Source organism: Pseudophryne corroboree, chromosome 4, assembly GCF_028390025.1.
Source record: "Pseudophryne corroboree isolate aPseCor3 chromosome 4, aPseCor3.hap2, whole genome shotgun sequence".
In the NCBI taxonomy this organism is placed as follows: Eukaryota; Metazoa; Chordata; class Amphibia; order Anura; family Myobatrachidae; genus Pseudophryne; species Pseudophryne corroboree.
In genome coordinates, this window is record NC_086447.1 from 23,353,204 (window position 1) to 23,377,386 (window position 24,183).

Consider the following 24,183-nt stretch of genomic DNA (forward strand, 5'->3'; position numbering starts at 1 on the left):
CCAGGTGATATCTAATCAGCACACAGGTAAGAAGTTAAGAAAATCTTTATTTAAGGGTGAAGATGTTTCTCACAAAATCATTGCCCCAATGCATCATTGAAATTCAAGCTGGAAAGATGATTTTGAAATATCAATTGTACATTTTGCATTGCTCTTCTGGTGACAATGTAGCTTGTTTTTGTCAATTACCATTTCAGTAATAGGGTAAAGAAAATTAAGTTGATTTCTGAAAGAAAACAATGCTGTCAATATACTATTAAAACAAATTAAAATGTTAAAAGTTATTGTACTTTAAGTAAAAATAAAAGAGTCAAAATATCAATCCCAGTTTTGGAAGAATTTAATTAATAAAAAATTAAGTGCACATAGCAGAGGATGGTTTCGATCCATCAACCTCTGGGTTATGGGCCCAGCACGCTTTCGCTGCACCACTCTGCTGCTCATATTAGTGTCTGAGATCCTGAAGTACTCACTCATCATGTGAAAGTACCAATGTGTTTCTTCGTTGGTCAATGGAAGAAAAATCTTGCAAAACTCTCCAGATTATTGCCTTTTTAACCTTTTTCTAGGAAACTTTCTAGATGAATGCTTTTTAGCCTTTGTCAGTACATGCTTTTGCAAGCTGTCTCTGTGGCGCACTCGGTAAGCGCATTCGGCTGTTAACCTAAAGGTTGGTTGTTCAATCCCACCCAGGGATGTTATTGACCGTGTGATCAAATTTTGGTGATCTTTAAGTAGACAAGTCAAAATTTCAAACCACCTCTTATAGTGTAGGGTACCTGGCCTTCTCTGATGCAATCAGAGTCAGATTTGATTAAGTCATTTTATAAAAAACAGGAAGCGCAATTTAGCATGGGGTTGCAGAGAAAAAAAATTATGCAGGCAGAGAAATCCAATTGAGTGATTTATCAGCTCTCCATTTTATGGCTTTATTTTTATGCTAACACATTTGCTCTCTGAAAAGTGTCCACAAAGCCAAGTCTCTGATTAACACCTTTGTAGGAATGGTTTTTCACCTATTACTGATTAAAACTTGCTTCATTGGAAAGGCAGCAAGATGCATCCTCATTACAATGTCCACTGATATAATATAGGTTGACACCAGGAAACATAAACCTCACTGCATCTTTGCTGCTTTCTCAAGTGGGAATCTGTTTAATGTGAAAACCAGGTGATATCTAATCAGCACACAGGTAAGAAGTTAAGAAAATCTTTATTTAAGGGTGAAGATGTTTCTCACAAAATCATTGCCCCAATGCATCATTGAAATTCAAGCTGGAAAGATGATTTTGAAATATCAATTGTACATTTTGCATTGCTCTTCTGGTGACAATGTAGCTTGTTTTTGTCAATTACCATTTCAGTAATAGGGTAAAGAAAATTAAGTGGATTTCTGAAAGAAAACAATGCTGTCAATATACTATTAAAACAAATTAAAATGTTAAAAGTTATTGTACTTTAAGTAAAAATAAAAGAGTCCAAATATCAATCCCAGTTTTGGAAGAATTTAATTAACAAAAAAATAAGTGCAAATAGCAGAGGATAGTTTCGATCCATCGACCTCTGGGTTATGGGCCCAGCACGCTTCCGCTGCGCCACTCTGCTGCTCATGTTAGTGCAACAGATCCTGAAGTACTCACTCATCATGTGAAAGTACCAATGTGTTTCTTCATTGGTCAATGGAAGAAAAATCTTGCAAAACTCTCCAGATTATTGCCTTTTTAACCTTTTTCTAGGAAACTTTCTATACGAATGCTTTTTAGCCTTTGTCAGTACATGCTTTTGCAAGCTGTCTCTGTGGCGCAATCGGTAAGCGCATTCGGCTGTTAACCTAAAGGTTGGTGGTTCAATCCCACCCAGGGATGTTATTGACCGTGTGATCAAATTTTGGTGATCTTTAAGTAGACAAGTCAAAATTTCAAACCACCTCTTATAGTGTAGGGTACCTGGCCTTCTCTGATGCAATCAGATTTGATTAAGTCATTTTATAAAAAACAGGAAGCACAATTTAGCATGGGGTTGCAGAGAAAAAAAATTATGCAGGCAGAGAAATCCAATTGAGTGATTAATCAGCTCTCCATTTTATGGCTTTATTTTTATGCTAACACATTTGCTCTTTGAAAAGTGTCCACAAAGCCAAGTCTCTGATTAACACCTTTGTAGGAATGGTTTTTCACCTATTACTAATTAAAACTTGCTTCATTGGAAAGGCAGCAAGATGCATCCTCATTACAATGTCCACTGAAATAATACAGGTTGACACCAGGAAACATAAATCTCACTGCATCCTTGCTGCTTTCTCAAGTGGGAATCTGTTTAATGTGAAAACCAGGTGATATCTAATCAGCACACAGGTAAGAAGTTAAGAAAATCTTTCTTTAAGGGTGAAGATGTTTCTCACAAAATCGTTGCCCCAATGCATCATTGAAATTCAAGCTGGAAAGATGATTTTGAAATATCAATTGTACATTTTGCATTGCTCTTCTCGTGACAATGTAGCTTGTTTTTGTCAATTACCATTTCAGTAATAGGGTAAAGAAAATTAAGTGGATTTCTGAAAGAAAACAATGCTGTCAATATACTATTAAAACAAATTAAAATGTTAAAAGTTATTGTACTTTAAGTAAAAATAAAAGAGTCAAAATATCAATCCCAGTTTTGGAAGAATTTAATTAACAAAAAAATAAGTGCACATAGCAGAGGATGGTTTCTATCAATCGACCTCTGGGTTATGGGCCCAGCACGCTTCCGCTGCACCACTCTGCTGCTCATGTTAGTGTCAGAGATCCTGAAGTACTCACTCATCATGTGAAAGTACCAATGTGTTTCTTCGTTGGTCAATGGAAGAAAAATCTTGCAAAACTCTCCAGATTATTGCCTTTTTAACCTTTTTCTAGGAAACTTTCTAGATGAATGCTTTTTAGCCTTTGTCAGTACATGCTTTTGCAAGCTGTCTCTGTGGCGCAATCGGTAAGCGCATTCGGCTGTTAACCTAAAGGTTGGTGGTTCAATCCCACCCAGGGATGTTATTGACCATGTGATCAAATTTTGGTGATCTTTAAGTAGACAAGTCAAAATTTCAAACCACCTCTTATAGTGTAGGGTACCTGGCCTTCTCTGATGCAATCAGAGTCAGATTTGATTAAGTCATTTTATAAAAAACAGGAAGCACAATTTAGCATGGGGTTGCAGAGAAAAAAAATTATGCAGGCAGAGAAATCCAATTGAGTGATTTATCAGCTCTCCATTTTATGGCTTTATTTTTATGCTAACACATTTGCTCTCTGAAAAGTGTCCACAAAGCCAAGTCTCTGATTAACACCTTTGTAGGAATGGTTTTTCACCTATTACTGATTAAAACTTGCTTCATTGGAAAGGCAGCAAGATGCATCCTCATTACAATGTCCACTGAAATAATACAGGTTGATACCAGGAAAAATAAAACTCACTGCATCCTTGCTGCTTTCTCAAGTGGGAATCTGTTTAATGTGAAAACCAGGTGATATCTAATCAGCACACAGGTAAGAAGTTAAGAAAATCTTTATTTAAGGGTGAAGATGTTTCTCACAAAATCATTGCCCCAATGCATCATTGAAATTCAAGCTGGAAAGATGATTTTGAAATATCAATTGTACATTTTGCATTGCTCTTCTGGTGACAATGTAGCTTGTTTTTGTCAATTACCATTTCAGTAATAGGGTAAAGAAAATTAAGTTGATTTCTGAAAGAAAACAATGCTGTCAATATACTATTAAAACAAATTAAAATGTTAAAAGTTATTGTACTTTAAGTAAAAATAAAAGAGTCAAAATATCAATCCCAGTTTTGGAAGAATTTAATTAATAAAAAAATAAGTGCACATAGCAGAGGATGGTTTTGATCCATCAACCTCTGGGTTATGGGCCCAGCACGCTTTCGCTGCACCACTCTGCTGCTCATATTAGTGTCTGAGATCCTGAAGTACTCACTCATCATGTGAAAGTACCAATGTGTTTCTTCGTTGGTCAATGGAAGAAAAATCTTGCAAAACTCTCCAGATTATTGCCTTTTTAACCTTTTTCTAGGAAACTTTCTAGATGAATGCTTTTTAGCCTTTGTCAGTACATGCTTTTGCAAGCTGTCTCTGTGGCGCACTCGGTAAGCGCATTCGGCTGTTAACCTAAAGGTTGGTTGTTCAATCCCACCCAGGGATGTTATTGACCGTGTGATCAAATTTTGGTGATCTTTAAGTAGACAAGTCAAAATTTCAAACCACCTCTTATAGTGTAGGGTACCTGGCCTTCTCTGATGCAATCAGAGTCAGATTTGATTAAGTCATTTTATAAAAAACAGGAAGCGCAATTTAGCATGGGGTTGCAGAGAAAAAAAATTATGCAGGCAGAGAAATCCAATTGAGTGATTTATCAGCTCTCCATTTTATGGCTTTATTTTTATGCTAACACATTTGCTCTCTGAAAAGTGTCCACAAAGCCAAGTCTCTGATTAACACCTTTGTAGGAATGGTTTTTCACCTATTACTGATTAAAACTTGCTTCTTTGGAAAGGCAGCAAGATGCATCCTCATTACAATGTCCACTGATATAATACAGGTTGACACCAGGAAACATAAACCTCACTGCATCTTTGCTGCTTTCTCAAGTGGGAATCTGTTTAATGTGAAAACCAGGTGATATCTAATCAGCACACAGGTAAGAAGTTAAGAAAATCTTTATTTAAGGGTGAAGATGTTTCTCACAAAATCGTTGCCCCAATGCATCATTGAAATTCAAGCTGGAAAGATGATTTTGAAATATCAATTGTACATTTTGCATTGCTCTTCTCGTGACAATGTAGCTTGTTTTTGTCAATTACCATTTCAGTAATAGGGTAAAGAAAATTAAGTGGATTTCTGAAAGAAAACAATGCTGTCAATATACTATTAAAACAAATTAAAATGTTAAAAGTTATTGTACTTTAAGTAAAAATAAAAGAGTCCAAATATCAATCCCAGTTTTGGAAGAATTTAATTAACAAAAAAATAAGTGCAAATAGCAGAGGATAGTTTCGATCCATCGACCTCTGGGTTATGGGCCCAGCACGCTTCCGCTGCGCCACTCTGCTGCTCATGTAAGTGCAACAGATCCTGAAGTACTCACTCATCATGTGAAAGTACCAATGTGTTTCTTCATTGGTCAATGGAAGAAAAATCTTGCAAAACTCTCCAGATTATTGCCTTTTTAACCTTTTTCTAGGAAACTTTCTAGATGAATGCTTTTTAGCCTTTGTCAGTACATGCTTTTGCAAGCTGTCTCTGTGGCGCAATCTGTTAGCGCGTTCGGCTGTTAACTGAAAGGTTGGTGGTTCAATCCCACCCAGGGACGTAATTGACAGTGTGATCAAATTTTGGTGATCTTTAAGTAGACAAGTCAAAATTTCAAACCGCCTCTTACAGTGTAGGGTATCTGGCCTTCTCTGATGCAATCAGAGTCAGATTTGATTAAGTCATTTTATAAAAAACAGGAAGCACAATTTAGCATGGGGTTGCAGAGAAAAAACATTATGCAGGCAGAGAAATCCAATTGAGTGATTAATCAGCTCTCCATTTTATGGCTTTATTTTTATGCTAACACATTTGCTGTCTGAAAAGTGTCCACAAAGCCAAGTCTCTGATTAACACCTTTGTAGGAATGGTTTTTCACCTATTACTGATTAAAACTTGCTTCATTGGAAAGGCAGCAAGATGCATCCTCATTACAATGTCCACTGAAATAATACAGGTTGACACCAGGAAACATAAACCTCACTGCATCCTTGCTGCTTTCTCAAGTGGGAATCTGTTTAATGTGAAAACCAGGTGATATCTAATCAGCACACAGGTAAGAAGTTAAGAAAATCTTTCTTTAAGGGTGAAGATGTTTCTCACAAAATCGTTGCCCCAATGCATCATTGAAATTCAAGCTGGAAAGATGATTTTGAAATATCAATTGTACATTTTGCATTGCTCTTCTGGTGACAATGTAGCTTGTTTTTGTCAATTACCATTTCAGTAATAGGGTAAAGAAAATTAAGTGGATTTCTGAAAGAAAACAATGCTGTCAATATACTATTAAAACAAATTAAAATGTTAAAAGTTATTGTACTTTAAGTAAAAATAAAAGAGTCAAAATATCAATCCCAGTTTTGGAAGAATTTAATTAATAAAAAATTAAGTGCACATAGCAGAGGATGGTTTCGATCCATCGACCTCTGGGTTATGGGCCCAGCACGCTTTCGCTGCACCACTCTGCTGCTCATATTAGTGTCTGAGATCCTGAAGTACTCACTCATCATGTGAAAGTACCAATGTGTTTCTTCGTTGGTCAATGGAAGAAAAATCTTGCAAAACTCTCCAGATTATTGCCTTTTTAACCTTTTTCTAGGAAACTTTCTAGATGAATGCTTTTTAGCCTTTGTCAGTACATGCTTTTGCAAGCTGTCTCTGTGGCGCAATCGGTAAGCGCATTCGGCTGTTAACCTAACGGTTGGTGGTTCAATCCCACCCAGGGATGTTATTGACCTTGTGATCAAATTTTGGTGATCTTTAAGTAGACAAGTCAAAATTTCAAACCACCTCTTATAGTGTAGGGTACCTGGCCTTCTCTGATGCAATCAGATTTGATTAAGTCATTTTATAAAAAACAGGAAGCACAATTTAGCATGGGGTTGCAGAGAAAAAAAATTATGCAGGCAGAGAAATCCAATTGAGTGATTAATCAGCTCTCCATTGTATGGCTTTATTTTTATGCTAACACATTTGCTCTTTGAAAAGTGTCCACAAAGCCAAGTCTCTGATTAACACCTTTGTAGGAATGGTTTTTCACCTATTACTAATTAAAACTTGCTTCATTGGAAAGGCAGCAAGATGCGTCCTCATTAAAATGTCCACTGAAATAATACAGGTTGACACCAGGAAACATAAATCTCACTGCATCCTTGCTGCTTTCTCAAGTGGGAATCTGTTTAATGTGAAAACCAGGTGATATCTAATCAGCACACAGGTAAGAAATTAAGAAAATCTTTCTTTAAGGGTGAAGATGTTTCTCACAAAATCGTTGCCCCAATGCATCATTGAAATTCAAGCTGGAAAGATGATTTTGAAATATCAATTGTACATTTTGCATTGCTCTTCTGGTGACAATGTAGCTTCTTTTTGTTAATTACCATTTCAGTAATAGGGTAAAGAAAATTAAGTGGATTTCTGAAAGAAAACAATGCTGTCAATATACTATTAAAACAAATTAAAATGTTAAAAGTTATTGTACTTTAAGTAAAAATAAAAGAGTCAAAATATCAATCCCAGTTTTGGAAGAATTTAATTAATAAAAAATTAAGTGCACATAGCAGAGGATGGTTTCGATCAATCGACCTCTGGGTTATGGGCCCAGCACGCTTCCGCTGCGCCACTCTGCTGCTCATGTTAGTGTCAGAGATCCTGAAGTACTCACTCATCATGTGAAAGTACCAATGTGTTTCTTCGTTGGTCAATGGAAGAAAAATCTTGCAAAACTCTCCAGATTATTGCCTTTTTAACCTTTTTCTAGGAAACTTTCTAGATGAATACTTTTTAGCCTTTGTCAGTACATGCTTTTGCAAGCTGTCTCTGTGGCGCAATCGGTAAGCGCATTCGGCTGTTAACCTAAAGGTTGGTGGTTCAATCCCACCCAGGGATGTTATTGACCATGTGATCAAATTTTGGTGATCTTTAAGTAGACAAGTCAAAATTTCAAACCACCTCTTATAGTGTAGGGTACCTGGCCTTCTCTGATGCAATCAGAGTCAGATTTGATTAAGTCATTTTATAAAAAACAGGAAGCACAATTTAGCATGGGGTTGCAGAGAAAAAAAATTATGCAGGCAGAGAAATCCAATTGAGTGATTTATCAGCTCTCCATTTTATGGCTTTATTTTTATGCTAACACATTTGCTCTCTGAAAAGTGTCCACAAAGCCAAGTCTCTGATTAACACCTTTGTAGGAATGGTTTTTCACCTATTACTGATTAAAACTTGCTTCATTGGAAAGGCAGCAAGATGCATCCTCATTACAATGTCCACTGATATAATACAGGTTGACACCAGGAAACATAAACCTCACTGCATCCTTGCTGCTTTCTCAAGTGGGAATCTGTTTAATGTGAAAACCAGGTGATATCTAATCAGCACACAGGTAAGAAGTTAAGAAAATCTTTATTTAAGGGTGAAGATGTTTCTCACAAAATCATTGCCCCAATGCATCATTGAAATTCAAGCTGGAAAGATGATTTTGAAATATCAATTGTACATTTTGCATTGCTCTTCTGGTGACAATGTAGCTTGTTTTTGTCAATTACCATTTCAGTAATAGGGTAAAGAAAATTAAGTGGATTTCTGAAAGAAAACAATGCTGTCAATATACTATTAAAACAAATTAAAATGTTAAAAGTTATTGTACTTTAAGTAAAAATAAAAGAGTCCAAATATCAATCCCAGTTTTGGAAGAATTTAATTAACAAAAAAATAAGTGCAAATAGCAGAGGAGAGTTTCGATCCATCGACCTCTGGGTTATGGGCCCAGCACGCTTCCGCTGCGCCACTCTGATGCTCATTTAAGTGCTAGAGATCCTGAAGTACTCACTCATCATGTGAAAGTACCAATGTGTTTCTTCATTGGTCAATGGAAGAAAAATCTTGCAAAACTCTCCAGATTATTGCCTTTTTAACCTTTTTCTAGGAAACTTTCTAGATGAATGCTTTTTAGCCTTTGTCAGTACATGCTTTTGCAAGCTGTCTCTGTAGTGCAATCTGTTAGCGCGTTCGGCTGTTAACTGAAAGGTTGGTGGTTCAATCCCACCCAGGGACGTAATTGACCGTGTGATCAAATTTTGGTGATCTTTAAGTAGACAAGTCAAAATTTCAAACCGCCTCTTATAGTGTAGGGTATCTGGCCTTCTCTGATGCAATTAGAGTCAGATTTGATTAAGTCATTTTATAAAAAACAGGAAGCACAATTTAGCATGGGGTTGCAGAGAAAAAACATTATGCAGGCAGAGAAATCCAATTGAGTGATTAATCAGCTCTCCATTTTATGACTTTATTTTTATGCTAACACATTTGCTCTCTGAATAGTGTCCACAAAGCCAAGTCTCTGATTAACACCTTTGTAGGAATGGTTTTTCACCTATTACTGATTAAAACTAGCTTCATTGGAAAGGCAGCAAGATGCATCCTCATTACAATGTCCACTGATATAATACAGGTTGACACCAGGAAACATAAACCTCACTGCATCCTTGCTGCTTTCTCAAGTGGGAATCTGTTTAATGTGAAAACCAGGTGATATCTAATCAGCACACAGGTAAGAAGTTAAGAAAATCTTTCTTTAAGGGTGAAGATGTTTCTCACAAAATCGTTGCCCCAATGCATCATTGAAATTCAAGCTGGAAAGATGATTTTGAAATATCAATTGTACATTTTGCATTGCTCTTCTGGTGACAATGTAGCTTGTTTTTGTCAATTACCATTTCAGTAATAGGGTAAAGAAAATTAAGTGGATTTCTGAAAGAAAACAATGCTGTCAATATACTATTAAAACAAATTAAAATGTTAAAAGTTATTGTACTTTAAGTAAAAATAAAAGAGTCAAAATATCAATCCCAGTTTTGGAAGAATTTAATTAACAAAAAAGTAAGTGCACATAGCAGAGGATGGTTTCAATCCATCGACCTCTGGGTTATGGGCCCAGCACGCTTCCGCTGCGCCACTCTGCTGCTCATGTAAGCGTGAGAGATCCTGAAGTACTCACTCATCTTGAGAAAGTACCAATGTGTTTCTTCGTTGGTCAATGGAAGAAAAATCTTGCAAAACTCTCCAGATTATTGCCTTTTTAACCTTTTTCTAGGAAACTTTCTAGATGAATGCTTTTTAGCCTTTGTCAGTACATGCTTTTGCAAGCTGTCTCTGTGGTGCAATCGGTAAGCGCATTCGGCTGTTAACCTAAAGGTTGGTGGTTAAATCCCACCCAGGGATGTTATTGACCGTGTGATCAAATTTTGGTGATCTTTAAGTAGACAAGTCAAAATTTCAAACCACCTCTTATAGTGTAGGGTACCTGGCCTTCTCTGATGCAATCAGATTTGATTAAGTCATTTTATAAAAAACAGAAAGCACAATTTAGCATGGGGTTGCAGAGAAAAAAAATTATGCAGGCAGAGAAATCCAATTGAGTGATTAATCAGCTCTCCATTTTATGGCTTTATTTTTATGCTAACACATTTGCTCTTTGAAAAGTGTCCACAAAGCCAAGTCTCTGATTAACACCTTTGTAGGAATGGTTTTTCACCTATTACTAATTAAAACTTGCTTCATTGGAAAGGCAGCAAGATGCATCCTCATTACAATGTCCACTGAAATAATACAGGTTGACACCAGGAAACATAAATCTCACTGCATCCTTGCTGCTTTCTCAAGTGGGAATCTGTTTAATGTGAAAACCAGGTGATATCTAATCAGCACACAGGTAAGAAGTTAAGAAAATCTTTCTTTAAGGGTGAAGATGTTTCTCACAAAATCGTTGCCCCAATGCATCATTGAAATTCAAGCTGGAAAGATGATTTTGAAATATCAATTGTACATTTTGCATTGCTCTTCTGGTGACAATGTAGCTTGTTTTTGTCAATTACCATTTCAGTAATAGGGTAAAGAAAATTAAGTGGATTTCTGAAAGAAAACAATGCTGTCAATATACTATTAAAACAAATTAAAATGTTAAAAGTTATTGTACTTTAAGTAAAAATAAAAGAGTCAAAATATCAATCCCAGTTTTGGAAGAATTTAATTAATAAAAAATTAAGTGCACATAGCAGAGGATGGTTTCGATCAATCGACCTCTGGGTTATGGGCCCAGCACGCTTCCGCTGCGCCACTCTGCTGCTCATGTTAGTGTCAGAGATCCTGAAGTACTCACTCATCATGTGAAAGTACCAATGTGTTTCTTCGTTGGTCAATGGAAGAAAAATCTTGCAAAACTCTCCAGATTATTGCCTTTTTAACCTTTTTCTAGGAAACTTTCTAGATGAATGCTTTTTAGCCTTTGTCAGTACATGCTTTTGCAAGCTGTCTCTGTGGTGCAATCTGTTAGCGCGTTCGGCTGTTAACTGGAAGGTTGGTGGTTCAATCCCACCCAGGGACGTAATTGACCGTGTGATCAAATTTTGGTGATCTTTAAGTAGACAAGTCAAAATTTCAAACCGCCTCTTATAGTGTAGGGTATCTGGCCTTCTCTGATGCAATCAGAGTCAGATTTGATTAAGTCATTTTATAAAAAACAGGAAGCACAATTTAGCATGGGGTTGCAGAGAAAAAAAATTATGCAGGCAGAGAAATCCAATTGAGTGATTTATCAGCTCTCCATTTTATGGCTTTATTTTTATGCTCACACATTTGCTCTCTGAAAAGTGTCCACAAAGCCAAGTCTCTGATTAACACCTTTGTAGGAATGGTTTTTCACCTATTACTGATTAAAACTTGCTTCATTGGAAAGGCAGCAAGATGCATCCTCATTACAATGTCCACTGAAATAATACAGGTTGACACCAGGAAAAATAAACCTCACTGCATCCTTGCTGCTTTCTCAAGTGGGAATCTGTTTAATGTGAAAACCAGGTGATATCTAATCAGCACACAGGTAAGAAGTTAAGAAAATCTTTCTTTAAGGGTGAAGATGTTTCTCACAAAATCGTTGCCCCAATGCATCATTGAAATTCAAGCTGGAAAGATGATTTTGAAATATCAATTGTACATTTTGCATTGCTCTTCTGGTGACAATGTAGCTTGTTTTTGTCAATTACCATTTCAGTAATAGGGTAAAGAAAATTAAGTGGATTTCTGAAAGAAAACAATGCTGTCAATATACTATTAAAACAAATTAAAATGTTAAAAGTTATTGTACTTTAAGTAAAAATAAAAGAGTCAAAATATCAATCCCAGTTTTGGAAGAATTTAATTAATAAAAAATTAAGTGCACATAGCAGAGAATGGTTTCGATCAATCGATCTCTGGGTTATTGGCCCAGCACGCTTCCGCTGCGCCACTCTGCTGCTCATGTTAGTGTCAGAGATCCTGAAGTACTCACTCATCATGTGAAAGTACCAATGTGTTTCTTCGTTGGTCAATGGAAGAAAAATCTTGCAAAACTCTCCAGATTATTGCCTTTTTAACCTTTTTCTAGGAAACTTTCTAGATGAATGCTTTTTAGCCTTTGTCAGTACATGCTTTTGCAAGCTGTCTCTGTGGCGCAATCGGTAAGCGCATTCGGCTGTTAACCTAAAAGTTGGTGGTTCAATCCCACCCAGGGATGTTATTGACCATGTGATCAAATTTTGGTGATCTTTAAGTAGACAAGTCAAAATTTTAAACCACCTCTTATAGTGTAGGGTACCTGGCCTTCTCTGATGCAATCAGAGTCAGATTTGATTAAGTCATTTTATAAAAAACAGGAAGCACAATTTAGCATGGGGTTGCAGAGAAAAAAAATTATGCAGGCAGAGAAATCCAATTGAGTGATTTATCAGCTCTCCATTTTATGGCTTTATTTTTATGCTAACACATTTGCTCTCTGAAAAGTGTCCACAAAGCCAAGTCTCTGATTAACACCTTTGTAGGAATGGTTTTTCACCTATTACTGATTAAAACTTGCTTCATTGGAAAGGCAGCAAGATGCATCCTCATTACAATGTCCACTGAAATAATACAGGTTGACACCAGGAAAAATAAACCTCACTGCATCCTTGCTGCTTTCTCAAGTGGGAATCTGTTTAATGTGAAAACCAGGTGATATCTAATCAGCACACAGGTAAGAAGTTAAGAAAATCTTTATTTAAGGGTGAAGATGTTTCTCACAAAATCATTGCCCCAATGCATCATTGAAATTCAAGCTGGAAAGATGATTTTGAAATATCAATTGAATATTTTGCATTGCTCTTCTGGTGACAATGTAGCTTGTTTTTGTCAATTACCATTTCAGTAATAGGGTAAAGAAAATTAAGTGGATTTCTGAAAGAAAACAATGCTGTCAATATACTATTAAAACAAATTAAAATGTTAAAAGTTATTGTACTTTAAGTAAAAATAAAAGAGTCCAAATATCAATCCCAGTTTTGGAAGAATTTAATTAACAAAAAAATAAGTGCACATAGCAGAGGATGGTTTCGATCCATCGACCTCTGGGTTATGGGCCCAGCACGCTTCCGCTTCACCACTCTGCTGCTCATGTAAGTATAAGAGATCCTGAAGTACTCACTCATCATGTGAAAGTACCAATGTGTTTCTTCATTGGTCAATGGAAGAAAAATCTTGCAAAACTCTCCAGATTATTGCCTTTTTAACCTTTTTCTAGGAAACTTTCTAGATGAATGCTTTTTAGCCTTTGTCAGTACATGCTTTTGCAAGCTGTCTCTGTGGTGCAATCTGTTAGCGTGTTCCGCTGTTAACTGAAAGTTTGGTGGTTCAATCCCACCCAGGGACGTAACTGAACGTGTGATCAAATTTTGGTGATCTTTAAGTAGACAAGTCAAAATTTCAAACCACCTCTTATAGTGTAGGGTACCTGGCCTTCTCTGATGCAATCAGAGTCAGATTTGATTAAGTCATTTTATAAAAAACAGGAAGCACAATTTAGCATGGGGTTGCAGAGAAAAAAATTATGCAGGCAGAGAAATCCAATTGAGTGATTAATCAGCTCTCCATTTTATGGCTTTATTTTTTTGCTAACACATTTGCTCTCTGAAAAGTGTCCACAAAGCCAAGTCTCTGATTAACACCTTTGTAGGAATGGTTTTTCACCTATTACTGATTAAAACTTGCTTCATTGGAAAGGCAGCAAGATGCATCCTCATTACAATGTCCACTGAAATAATACAGGTTGACACCAGGAAACATAAACCTCACTGCATCCTTGCTGCTTTCTCAAGTGGGAATCTGTTTAATGTGAAAACCAGGTGATATCTAATCAGCACACAGGTAAGAAGTTAAGAAAATCTTTCTTTAAGGGTGAAGATGTTTCTCGCAAAATCGTTGCCCCAATGCATCATTGAAATTCAAGCTGGAAAGATGATTTTGAAATATCAATTGTACATTTTGCATTGCTCTTCTGGTGACAATGTAGCTTGTTTTTGTCAATTACCATTTCAGTAATAGGGTAAAGAAAATTAAGTGGATTTCTGAAAGAAAACAATGCTGTCAATATACTATTAAAAAAAATTAAAATGTTAAAAGTTATTGTACTTTAAGTAAAAATAAAAGAGTCAAAATATCTATCCCAGTTTGGGAAGAATTTAATTAACAAAAAAATAAGTGCATATAGCAGAGGATGGTTTCGATCCATCGACCTCTGGGTTATGGGCCCAGCACGCTTCCGCTGCGCCACTCTGCTGCTCATGTAAGTGTAAGAGATCCTGAAGTACTCACTCATCATGTGAAAGTACCAATGTGTTTCTTCGTTGATCAATGGAAGAAAAATCTTGCAAAACTCTCCAGATTATTGCCTTTTTAACCTTTTTCTAGGAAACTTTCTAGATGAATGCTTTTTAGCCTTTGTCAGTACATACCTTTGCAAGCTGTCTCTGTGGCGCAATCGTTTAGCGCATTCGGCTGTTAATCTAAAGGTTGGTGGTTCAATCCCACCCAGGGATGTTAATGACCGTGTGATCAAATTTTGGTGATCTTTAAGTAGACAAGTCAAAATTTCAAACCACCTCTTATCGTGTAGGGTACCTGGCCTTCTCTGATGCAGTCAGATTTGATGAAGTCATTTTATAAAAAACAGGAAGCACAATTTAGCATGGGGTTGCAGAGAAAAAAAATTATGCAGGCAGAGAAATCCAATTGAGTGATTAATCAGCTCTCCATTTTATGGCTTTATTTTTATGCTAACACATTTGCTCTTTGAAAAGTGTCCACAAAGCCAAGTCTCTGATTAACACCTTTGTAGGAATGGTTTTTCACCTATTACTGATTAAAACTTGCTTCATTGGAAAGGCAGCAAGATGCATCCTCATTACAATGTCCACTGAAATAATACAGGTTGACACCAGGAAACATAAACCTCACTGCATCCTTGCTGCTTTCTCAAGTGGGAATCTGTTTAATGTGAAAACCAGGTGATATCTAATCAGCACACAGGTAAGAAGTTAAGAAAATCTTTCTTTAAGTGTGAAGATGTTTCTCACAAAATCGTTGCCCCAATGCATCATTGAAATTCAAGCTGGAAAGATGATTTTGAAATAGCAATTGTACTTTTTGCATTGCTCTTCTGGTGACAATGTAGCTTGTTTTTGTCAATTACCATTTCAGTAATAGGGTAAAGAAAATTAAGTGGATTTCTGAAAGAAAACAATGCTGTCAATATACTATTAAAACAAATTAAAATGTTAAAAGTTATTGTACTTTAAGTAAAAATAAAAGAGTCAAAATATCAATCCCAGTTTTGGAAGAATTTAATTAACAAAAAATTAAGTGCACATAGCAGAGGATGGTTTCGATCCATCGACCTCTGGGTTATGGGCCCAGCACGCTTCCGCTGCGCCACTCTGCTGCTCATGTTAGTGTCAGAGATCCTGATGTACTCACTCATCATGTGAAAGTACCAATGTGTTTCTTCGTTGGTCAATGGAAGAAAAATCTTGCAAAACTCTCCAGATTATTGCCTTTTTAACCTTTTACTTGGAAACTTTCTAGATGAATGCTTTTTAGCCTTTGTCAGTACATGCTTTTGCAAGCTGTCTCTGTGGCGCAATCGGTAAGCGCATTCGGCTGTTAACCTAAAGGTTGGTGGTTCAATCCCACCCAAGGATGTTATTGACCGTGTGATCAAATTTTGGTGATCTTTAAGTAGACAAGTCAAAATTTCAAACCACCTCTTATAGTGTAGGGTACCTGGCCTTCTCTGATGCAGTCAGATTTGATTAAGTAATTTTATAAAAAACAGGAAGCAAAATTTAGCATGGGGTTGCAGAGAAAAAAAATTATGCAGGCAGAGAAATCCAATTGAGTGATTAATCAGCTCTCCATTTTATGGCTTTATTTTTATGCTAACACATTTGCTCTCTGAAAAGTGTCCACAAAGCCAAGTCTCTGATTAACACCTTTGTAGGAATGGTTTTTCACCTATTACTGATTAAAACTTGCTTCATTGGAAAGGCAGCAAGATGTATCCTCATTACAATGTCCACTGAAATAATACAGGTTGACACCAGGAAACATAAACCTCACTGCATCCTTGCTGCTTTCTCAAGTGGGAATCTGTTTAATGTGAAAACCAGGTGATATCTAATCAGCACACAGGTAAGAAGTTAAGAAAATCTTTATTTAAGGGTGAAGATGTTTCTCACAAAATCATTGCCCCAATGCATCATTGAAATTCAAGCTGGAAAGATGATTTTGAAATATCAATTGTACATTTTGCATTGCTCTTCTGGTGACAATGTAGCTTGTTTTTGTCAATTACCATTTCAGTAATAGGGTAAAGAAAATTAAGTGGATTTCTGAAAGAAAACAATGCTGTCAATATACTATTAAAACAAATTAAAATGTTAAAAGTTATTGTACTTTAAGTAAAAATAAAAGAGTCAAAATATCAATCCCAGTTTTGGAAGAATTTAATGAACAAAAAATTAAGTGCACATAGCAGAGGATGGTTTCGATCCATCGACCTCTGGGTTATGGTCCCAGCACGCTTCCGCTGCACCACTCTGCTGCTCATGTTAGTGTCAGAGATCCTGATGTACTCACTCATCATGTGAAAGTACCAATGTGTTTCTTCGTTGGTCAATGGAAGAAAAATCTTGCAAAACTCTCCAGATTATTGCCTTTTTAACCTTTTTCTAGGAAACTTTCTAGATGAATGCTTTTTAGCCTTTGTCAGTACATGCTTTTGCAAGCTGTCTCTGTGGCGCAATCGGTAAGCGCATTTGGCTGTTAACCTAAAGGTTGGTGGTTCAATCCCACCCAGGGATGTTATTGACCGTGTGATCAAATTTTGGTGATCTTTAAGTAGACAAGTCAAAATTTCAAACAACCTCTTATAGTGTAGGGTACCTGGCCTTCTCTGATGCAATCAGAGTCAGATTTGATTAAGTCGTTTATAAAAAAACAGGAAGCACAATTTAGCATGGGGTTGCAGAGAAAAAAAATTATGCAGGCAGAGAAATCCAATTGAGTGATTAATCAGCTCTCCATTTTATGGCTTTATTTTTATGCTAACACATTTGCTCTCTGAAAAGTGTCCACAAAGCCAAGTCTCTGATTAACACCTTTGTAGGAATGGTTTTTCACCTATTACTGATTAAAACTTGCTTCATTGGAAAGGCAGCAAGATGCATCCTCATTACAATGTCCACTGAAATAATACAGGTTGACACCAGGAAACATAAACCTCACTGCATCCTTGCTGCTTTCTCAAGTGGGAATCTGTTTAATGTGAAAACCAGGTGATATCTAATCAGCACACAGGTAAGAAGTTAAGAAAATCTTTATTTAAGGGTGAAGATGTTTCTCACAAAATCATTGCCCCAATGCATCATTGAAATTCAAGCTGGAAAGATGATTTTGAAATATCAATTGTACATTTTGCATTGCTCTTCTGGTGACAATGTAGCTTGTTTTTGTCAATTTCCATTTCAGTAATAGGGTAAAGAAAATTAAGTGGATTTCTGAAAGAAAACAATGCTGTCAATATACTATTAAAACAAATTAAAATGTTAAAAGTTATTGTACTTTAAGTAAAAATAAAAGAGTCAAAATATCAATCCCAGTTTTGGAAGAATTTAATTAACAAAAAATTAAGTGCACATAGCAGAGGATGGTTTCGATCCATCGACCTCTGGGTTATGGGCCCAGCACGCTTCCGCTGCGCCACTCTGCTGCTCATGTTAGTATCAGAGATCCTGATGTACTCACTCATCATGTGAAAGTACCAATGTGTTTCTTCGTTGGTCAATGGAAGAAAAATCTTGCAAAACTCTCCAGATTATTGCCTTTTTAACCTTTTACTAGGAAACTTTCTAGATGAATGCTTTTTAGCCTTTGTCAGTACATGCTTTTGCAAGCTGTCTCTGTGGCGCAATCGGTAAGCGCATTCGGCTGTTAACCTAAAGGTTGGTGGTTCAATCCCACCCAAGGATGTTATTGACCGTGTGATCAAATTTTGGTGATCTTTAAGTAGACAAGTCAAAATTTCAAACCACCTCTTATAGTGTAGGGTACCTGGCCTTCTCTGATGCAGTCAGATTTGATTAAGTAATTTTATAAAAAACAGGAAGCAAAATTTAGCATGGGGTTGCAGAGAAAAAAAATTATGCAGGCAGAGAAATCCAATTGAGTGATTAATCAGCTCTCCATTTTATGGCTTTATTTTTATGCTAACACATTTGCTCTCTGAAAAGTGTCCACAAAGCCAAGTCTCTGATTAACACCTTTGTAGGAATGGTTTTTCACCTATTACTGATTAAAACTTGCTTCATTGGAAAGGCAGCAAGATGTATCCTCATTACAATGTCCACTGAAATAATACAGGTTGACACCAGGAAACATAAACCTCACTGCATCCTTGCTGCTTTCTCAAGTGGGAATCTGTTTAATGTGAAAACCAGGTGATATCTAATCAGCACACAGGTAAGAAGTTAAGAAAATCTTTATTTAAGGGTGAAGATGTTTCTCACAAAATCATTGCCCCAATGCATCATTGAAATTCAAGCTGGAAAGATGATTTTGAAATATCAATTGTACATTTTGCATTGCTCTTCTGGTGACAATGTAGCTTGTTTTTGTCAATTACCATTTCAGTAATAGGGTAAAGAAAATTAAGTGGATTTCTGAAAGAAAACAATGCTGTCAATATACTATTAAAACAAATTAAAATGTTAAAAGTTATTGTACTTTAAGTAAAAATAAAAGAGTCAAAATATCAATCCCAGTTTTGGAAGAATTTAATTAACAAAAAATTAAGTGCACATAGCAGAGGATGGTTTCGATCCATCGACCTCTGGGTTATGGTCCCAGCACGCTTCCGCTGCACCACTCTGCTGCTCATGTTAGTGTCAGAGATCCTGATGTACTCACTCATCATGTGAAAGTACCAATGTGTTTCTTCGTTGGTCAATGGAAGAAAAATCTTGCAAAACTCTCCAGATTATTGCCTTTTTAACCTTTTACTAGGAAACTTTCTAGATGAATGCTTTTTAGCCTTTGTCAGTACATGCTTTTGCAAGCTGTCTCTGTGGCGCAATCGGTAAGCGCATTCGGCTGTTAACCTAAAGGTTGGTGGTTCAATCCCACCCAGGGATGTTATTGACTGTGTGATCAAATTTTGGTGATCTTTAAGTAGACAAGTCAAAATTTCAAACCACCTCTTATAGTGTAGGGTACCTGGCCTTCTCTGATGCAGTCAGATTTGATTAAGTCATTTTATAAAAAACAGGAAGCAAAATTTAGCATGGGGTTGCAGAGAAAAAAAATTATGCAGGCAGAGAAATCCAATTGAGTGATTAATCAGCTCTCCAGTTTATGGCTTTATTTTTATGCTAACACATTTGCTCTCTGAAAAGTGTCCACAAAGCCAAGTCTCTGATTAACACCTTTGTAGGAATGGTTTTTCACCTATTACTGATTAAAACTTGCTTCATTGGAAAGGCAGCAAGATGTATCCTCATTACAATGTCCACTGAAATAATACAGGTTGACACCAGGAAACATATACCTCACTGCATCTTTGCTGCTTTCTCAAGTGGGAATCTGTTTAATGTGAAAACCTGGTGATATCTAATCAGCACACAGCTAAGAAGTTAAGAAAATCTTTATTTAAGGGTGAAGATGTTTCTCACAAAATCATTGCCCCAATACATCATTGAAATTCAAGCTGGAAAGATGATTTTGAAATATCAATTGTACATTTTGCATTGCTCTTCTGGTGACAATGTAGCTTGTTTTTGTCAATTACCATTTCAGTAATAGGGTAAAGAAAATTAAGTGGATTTCTGAAAGAAAACAATGCTGTCAATATACTATTAAAGCAAATTAAAATGTTAAAAGTTATTGTACTTTAAGTAAAAATAAAAGAGTCAAAATATCAATCCCGTTTTGGAAGAATTTAATTAACAAAAAAATAAGTGCACATAGCAGTGGATGGTTTCGATCCATCAACCTCTGGGTTATGGGCCCAGCACGCTTCCGCTGCGCCACTCTGCTGCTCATGTAAGTGTGAGAGATCCTGAAGTACTCACTCATCATGTGAAAGTACCAATGTGTTTCTTCATTGGTCAATGGAAGAAAAATCTTGCAAAACTCTCCAGATTATTGCCTTTTTAACCTTTTTCTAGGAAACTTTCTAGATGAATGCTTTTTAGCCTTTGTCAGTACATGCTTTTGCAAGCTGTCTCTGTGGTGCAATCGGTTAGCGCGTTCGGCTGTTAACCAAAAGGTTGGTTATTCAATCCCACCCAGGGACGTAATTGACCGTGTGATCAAATTTTGGTGATCTTTAAGTAGACAAGTCAAAATTTCAAACCACCTCTTATAGTGTAGGGTATCTGGCCTTCTCTGATGCAGTCAGATTTGATGAAGTCATTTTATAAAAAACAGGAAGCACAATTTAGCATGGGGTTGCAGAGAAAAAAAATTATGCAGGCAGAGAAATCCAATTGAGTGATTAATCAGCTCTCCATTTTATGGCTTTATTTTTATGCTAACACATTTGCTCTTTGAAAAGTGTCCACAAAGCCAAGTCTCTGATTAACACCTTTGTAGGAATGGTTTTTCACCTATTACTGATTAAAACTTGCTTCATTGGAAAGGCAGCAAGATGCATCCTCATTACAATGTCCACTGAAATAATACAGGTTGACACCAGGAAACATAAACCTCACTGCATCCTTGCTGCTTTCTCAAGTGGGAATCTGTTTAATGTGAAAACCAGGTGATATCTAATCAGCACACAGGTAAGAAGTTAAGAAAATCTTTATTTAAGGGTGAAGATGTTTCTCACAAAATCATTGCCCCAATGCATCATTGAAATTCAAGCTGGAAAGATGATTTTGAAATATCAATTGTACATTTTGCATTGCTCTTCTGGTGACAATGTAGCTTGTTTTTGTCAATTTCCATTTCAGTAATAGGGTAAAGAAAATTAAGTGGATTTCTGAAAGAAAACAATGCTGTCAATATACTATTAAAACAAATTAAAATGTTAAAAGTTATTGTACTTTAAGTAAAAATAAAAGAGTCAAAATATCAATCCCAGTTTTGGAAGAATTTAATTAACAAAAAATTAAGTGCACATAGCAGAGGATGGTTTCGATCCATCGACCTCTGGGTTATGGGCCCAGCACGCTTCCGCTGCGCCACTCTGCTGCTCATGTTAGTATCAGAGATCCTGATGTACTCACTCATCATGTGAAAGTACCAATGTGTTTCTTCGTTGGTCAATGGAAGAAAAATCTTGCAAAACTCTCCAGATTATTGCCTTTTTAACCTTTTACTAGGAAACTTTCTAGATGAATGCTTTTTAGCCTTTGTCAGTACATGCTTTTGCAAGCTGTCTCTGTGGCGCAATCGGTAAGCGCATTCGGCTGTTAACCTAAAGGTTGGTGGTTCAATCCCACCCAAGGATGTTATTGACCGTGTGATCAAATTTTGGTGATCTTTAAGTAGACAAGTCAAAATTTCAAACCACCTCTTATAGTGTAGGGTACCTGGCCTTCTCTGATGCAGTCAGATTTGATTAAGTAATTTTATAAAAAACAGGAAGCAAAATTTAGCATGGGGTTGCAGAGAAAAAAAATTATGCAGGCAGAGAAATCCAATTGAGTGATTAATCAGCTCTCCATTTTATGGCTTTATTTTTATGCTAACACATTTGCTCTCTGAAAAGTGTCCACAAAGCCAAGTCTCTGATTAACACCTTTGTAGGAATGGTTTTTCACCTATTACTGATTAAAACTTGCTTCATTGGAAAGGCAGCAAGATGTATCCTCATTACAATGTCCACTGAAATAATACAGGTTGACACCAGGAAACATAAACCTCACTGCATCCTTGCTGCTTTCTCAAGTGGGAATCTGTTTAATGTGAAAACCAGGTGATATCTAATCAGCACACAGGTAAGAAGTTAAGAAAATCTTTATTTAAGGGTGAAGATGTTTCTCACAAAATCATTGCCCCAATGCATCATTGAAATTCAAGCTGGAAAGATGATTTTGAAATATCAATTGTACATTTTGCATTGCTCTTCTGGTGACAATGTAGCTTGTTTTTGTCAATTACCATTTCAGTAATAGGGTAAAGAAAATTAAGTGGATTTCTGAAAGAAAACAATGCTGTCAATATACTATTAAAACAAATTAAAATGTTAAAAGTTATTGTACTTTAAGTAAAAATAAAAGAGTCAAAATATCAATCCCAGTTTTGGAAGAATTTAATTAACAAAAAATTAAGTGCACATAGCAGAGGATGGTTTCGATCCATCGACCTCTGGGTTATGGTCCCAGCACGCTTCCGCTGCACCACTCTGCTGCTCATGTTAGTGTCAGAGATCCTGATGTACTCACTCATCATGTGAAAGTACCAATGTGTTTCTTCGTTGGTCAATGGAAGAAAAATCTTGCAAAACTCTCCAGATTATTGCCTTTTTAACCTTTTACTAGGAAACTTTCTAGATGAATGCTTTTTAGCCTTTGTCAGTACATGCTTTTGCAAGCTGTCTCTGTGGCGCAATCGGTAAGCGCATTCGGCTGTTAACCTAAAGGTTGGTGGTTCAATCCCACCCAGGGATGTTATTGACTGTGTGATCAAATTTTGGTGATCTTTAAGTAGACAAGTCAAAATTTCAAACCACCTCTTATAGTGTAGGGTACCTGGCCTTCTCTGATGCAGTCAGATTTGATTAAGTCATTTTATAAAAAACAGGAAGCAAAATTTAGCATGGGGTTGCAGAGAAAAAAAATTATGCAGGCAGAGAAATCCAATTGAGTGATTAATCAGCTCTCCAGTTTATGGCTTTATTTTTATGCTAACACATTTGCTCTCTGAAAAGTGTCCACAAAGCCAAGTCTCTGATTAACACCTTTGTAGGAATGGTTTTTCACCTATTACTGATTAAAACTTGCTTCATTGGAAAGGCAGCAAGATGTATCCTCATTACAATGTCCACTGAAATAATACAGGTTGACACCAGGAAACATATACCTCACTGCATCTTTGCTGCTTTCTCAAGTGGGAATCTGTTTAATGTGAAAACCTGGTGATATCTAATCAGCACACAGCTAAGAAGTTAAGAAAATCTTTATTTAAGGGTGAAGATGTTTCTCACAAAATCATTGCCCCAATACATCATTGAAATTCAAGCTGGAAAGATGATTTTGAAATATCAATTGTACATTTTGCATTGCTCTTCTGGTGACAATGTAGCTTGTTTTTGTCAATTACCATTTCAGTAATAGGGTAAAGAAAATTAAGTGGATTTCTGAAAGAAAACAATGCTGTCAATATACTATTAAAGCAAATTAAAATGTTAAAAGTTATTGTACTTTAAGTAAAAATAAAAGAGTCAAAATATCAATCCCGTTTTGGAAGAATTTAATTAACAAAAAAATAAGTGCACATAGCAGTGGATGGTTTCGATCCATCAACCTCTGGGTTATGGGCCCAGCACGCTTCCGCTGCGCCACTCTGCTGCTCATGTAAGTGTGAGAGATCCTGAAGTACTCACTCATCATGTGAAAGTACCAATGTGTTTCTTCATTGGTCAATGGAAGAAAAATCTTGCAAAACTCTCCAGATTATTGCCTTTTTAACCTTTTTCTAGGAAACTTTCTAGATGAATGCTTTTTAGCCTTTGTCAGTACATGCTTTTGCAAGCTGTCTCTGTGGTGCAATCGGTTAGCGCGTTCGGCTGTTAACCAAAAGGTTGGTTATTCAATCCCACCCAGGGACGTAATTGACCGTGTGATCAAATTTTGGTGATCTTTAAGTAGACAAGTCAAAATTTCAAACCACCTCTTATAGTGTAGGGTATCTGGCCTTCTCTGATGCAGTCAGATTTGATGAAGTCATTTTATAAAAAACAGGAAGCACAATTTAGCATGGGGTTGCAGAGAAAAAAAATTATGCAGGCAGAGAAATCCAATTGAGTGATTAATCAG

The 24,183-nt window shown here is 36.4% G+C and overlaps 5 non-coding genes across 5 annotated transcripts; 1 reads left to right on the top strand and 4 right to left on the bottom strand.

Moving 5' to 3' along the window:
• Window positions 1-14,351: 14,351 nt before the first annotated feature.
• Window positions 14,352-14,423, bottom strand: TRNAM-CAU (transfer RNA methionine (anticodon CAU)). Its single transcript has one exon. It is a non-coding gene; the product is annotated as a tRNA-Met (tRNA).
• A 1,089-nt stretch (window positions 14,424-15,512) lies between these two features.
• On the bottom strand, window positions 15,513-15,584 carry TRNAM-CAU (transfer RNA methionine (anticodon CAU)). The gene has a single exon. It is a non-coding gene; the product is annotated as a tRNA-Met (tRNA).
• A 1,347-nt stretch (window positions 15,585-16,931) lies between these two features.
• On the top strand, window positions 16,932-17,005 carry TRNAN-GUU (transfer RNA asparagine (anticodon GUU)). The gene has a single exon. It is a non-coding gene; the product is annotated as a tRNA-Asn (tRNA).
• Window positions 17,006-17,840: 835 nt separating this feature from the next.
• TRNAM-CAU (transfer RNA methionine (anticodon CAU)) lies at window positions 17,841-17,912 on the bottom strand. Its single transcript has one exon. It is a non-coding gene; the product is annotated as a tRNA-Met (tRNA).
• Window positions 17,913-21,322: 3,410 nt separating this feature from the next.
• On the bottom strand, window positions 21,323-21,394 carry TRNAM-CAU (transfer RNA methionine (anticodon CAU)). Its single transcript has one exon. It is a non-coding gene; the product is annotated as a tRNA-Met (tRNA).
• Between the last annotated feature and the right edge of the window lie 2,789 nt (window positions 21,395-24,183).